Here is a 3671-nt window from a genome sequence, read left to right as displayed (position 1 = left end):
GCCCGCAGGGGGCGCCGCCACTGCACTGCGCACGCGTCGCGGGTTTGCTGGAGCAAATGCCACCACAGCCGGGACCTGGACCGGAACTGGTTGGTCAAGTCTTCCCTCCCTGCACCAGCCCCGCTCTCCGCCATTTGGTGATTTTCTACGTGCGGCGATTGGCGAGGATTCGGGCTTTGGACTCAGGCCGGTTTGGATTTTAACCACTTAACTAGTTGTGAGACCCGCTTTTTACTTCGCAAGTCCTCCGTGTATTCATCTGTGCAATGGGGATAAATGGGTCTCCGTCAAAGGATTCTATTAGACTTAAATGAGATTTTGAATATACAGAACCACACTCACAAAAAATCCTGTCTGAATAATACCTTTCATGATGATGATGATGATGATGATGATGATTTACCCATTTCACCCATCATCTCATGCAACACTTTGAGGACCTGTTTCCAACCACAAAGCTAGCTAGCTGCTCCCGGCTGCAGGTACAAAGACCAAAGATGAATAAGACCAGGGCCCTGTTCTTGGGGAGGTCACAGCCCATGAGGGGAGAGGAACAGTAGACAAGTACTTATTAGACAATATGGCCATCCTATAGATAGAGGAGATGGGGGAGCTGAGAGGTGCACAGAGGCACACCACTCACCCACGCCCCAGGAATGTTTGGTGTGGTGTGGGCAAGGAAGAATGTTTTAAGCAGAAGAACAGCGGGTGTCATCTGGGGAAGCAGAGAAGGCAGGGCAGGCTGGAGGCACTAAAGGAGTTGATGGGGTGGGGAGTTAGGTGAAGGGTAGGGAGTGGTCGGAGGAGGTTTGAGGGACAGCAGGGGCCAAGTTGTGAGGACCATGAACAAACAAGCAAGGAGGAATTTAAAGCCCTTTGCTTTCTGAAAAGAATCACTTTCAGGAAGAGGGCGGCTGCCCTGTGGGGATGGGTGGCAGCTCCATAAGGAAGAGGGAAGGAGAGGGCGCTGGAAACCAGGAGACCAGCAGGCAGTGCGGTCAGGATTCCTTTCTCACTAAGTCCCTACAGCCGCTTCAGGTTAATAATTGCCTGAAATAAGGTGGAAATGAGCACAAATCCCCAAGCCCAACCTACCCTGGGATGTAGGCAGGGGTGGGAACACAATTTGACAGTAATCCTGTAGTAACGATGAATGCAATTCCCCGGGTGCTGTCTCTGGGGTCAAGGTTGAGGCACACCCTCTCATGATTTCCCTGGCCCCTACCCAGCACCCATGAAACAACTGATGAGAAACAAAGGCATGAGGCTCTCCCAGCACATGACGTGCTTATGCTATCATTTCCTTCTCCAGTTGGACAGATGAAATATAAGGGATAATAAAATATGCCCAGGGAATGTAGGAAGGTCAAAAGGAGATGGGTGAGAGTTCACTGCTTAGCTTCTCATGCTCAGTGCAGTCCTATGCACTGCATGAAAGAAAACATCCCTAAATTTGGGGGGTCAGGGGAGTCATACTGCCTATGAAAAAAAATGTAGCCCAGCCAGCATGGCTCAGTGTCAACCTATGAACCAGAAGATCACAGTTCGATTCCCGGTCAGGGCATATGCCTGGGTCGCGGGCTTGATTCCCAGTGTGGGTTGTGCAGGAGGCAACTGATCGGTGATTCTCTTTCATCATTGATGTCTCTATCTCTCTCCCCCTCTCCCTTCCTCTCTGAAATCAATAAAAATATTTTTTAAATGTATGATTTTGAAAAGATCTGTATTGGTGGTATCTGTAAAATATAAAAATAAATCCCTCGATGTATTTAGTCTCCTAGGACTGCTATAACAAACTGGCTGGCTGAAAAATACAGAAATTTATTGTCTCAAAGTTCTGAAAGCTAGAAGCCTGAAATCAAGGTATGGGCAGTATGCTCCCACAGAAGCCTGAAGGAAAGATTCCTTCCTTGCCTCCCAGCTTCTGGTGTTTTGCTGGTAATCCCTGGCTTACAGCTGCAGCACTGCAATCACTGCCTCCATTGTCACATGGCATTCTCCCCTCATGTTTCTGTCTGTCCTTCTTTTCTTATAAGGACACCAATCGCATTGGGTCAGGGCTCATCCTGATGACCTCATCTTAACTTGAATACATCTCCAAAAACCCTGTTTCTAAATAAGATCACATTCCCAAGTACTGGGGGTTAGGACTTCAACAGCTTTTGAAGGATACAATTCAACCCATCATAGCAAAGCACCCGTGCTGGAGCTGTGGGGATTGAACCGATACAAACTCTGCCATCTGGGAACTCAAGGCCCATGAATGAGTCTTTGTTACTGTGGAGGACGGAGAGTCAGGTATCAGAACAGGAAACCATGGCTGCATTCATTTAAGCTGGTTTTCAAAGTGTGGTCCAAGACCAGCAGCATCAACATCACCCGGGACCTGGTTAGAAATGCAAATCCTCACGCCCCATCCCAGACCTGCTGAATCAGAAACTCTAGGATGAGGTCAGGAAATTGTTTGAACAAGCCCTCCCGGTGATTCTGATGCACTCTCAAGGTTGAGAGCCTCTGATCTAGGCCAATCTCCCACTGAACAGATGGGAAAACTGAGCCCCTACCCACATTACTGAGCACTTAGATGCCAGGCAGGCCCTTGATGTGCATCACCTCATTTTGTGCCCATTTGTGCTGATCCAATGAACAGACACTATGGCTCATCCCAGTTCACAGACAAGAGAACAGAAGCTTGGAGGGTGAGTAAAATTCCAAAGTCTCACAGCTATTAAGAGGTGGTGTAGAGATTAGAAATAATCACCCCAACTGATCTGGCCAGACCCAGCTCAGGTCTATTTTGTTACCCATCATTGTTGGTCCCAGCTGGTGGAGGCTGGATTAGTGAGCTCCCAGGAAGTTTGGGGCTAGCCCTGCCCTAGAAGAGTTTATAATCTCTGGGAAAACAGCCGGGAAGAATCAGTCATAACCCAGGACACTCTCCCAGGCCTTGGCCACTAGCCTTCTCTGCCTGTCCTCTGCCCATCCTAGCCCTTCTCACCCTGGTTTTTATTGACCAATAATTTTCCTCTCTTTCCCACCCCTCCCGAAACAGCTGTGGGTCTGTCATGTTCACAGTTGTATCACCCATGCCTGGCCCGGTACTTGGCACCTAATAAATCTTCAACAGATGCTTGTTGAATGAAAGAATGCATTTCTGAAACTACTTTACATTTTTAAATGCCTTACTGGTAATGTAGATATCATCTGATGTGGTAACCCCACTTCTAGCAGTTTATCCCAAGAAAGCATCAGACACACACAAAGATGTATAAATATGAATGTTCACTGCAGTGCTATTTATAATAATGAAAACTGGAAATAACTCATATACTAAACCAGTGGTCGGCAAACTGCGGCTCTTTGGCCCCTTGAGTGTGGCTCTTCGTAAGCCTTAGGAGTACCCTAATGAAGTTAATAACAATGTACCTACCTATATAGTTTAAGTTTAAAAAATTTGGCTCTCAAAAGAGATTTCAATCGTTGTACTATTGATATTTGGCTCTGTTGACTAATGAGTTTGCCGACCACTGTACTAAACCAATTCTCCTAGTGGTCGAGAAGAGGAACACACATACTCACATGCCCTTAAACCAGCCATGGGCAAACTATGGCCCGCCGGCCGGATACGGCCTTTTGAAATGAATAAAACTATTGAAAAAAAAAGACCGTAC

Source organism: Myotis davidii, unplaced genomic scaffold (assembly GCF_000327345.1).
Source record: "Myotis davidii unplaced genomic scaffold, ASM32734v1 scaffold243, whole genome shotgun sequence".
Lineage (NCBI taxonomy): Eukaryota > Metazoa > Chordata > Mammalia > Chiroptera > Vespertilionidae > Myotis > Myotis davidii.
Note: the sequence above shows the minus strand (reverse complement) of the source record.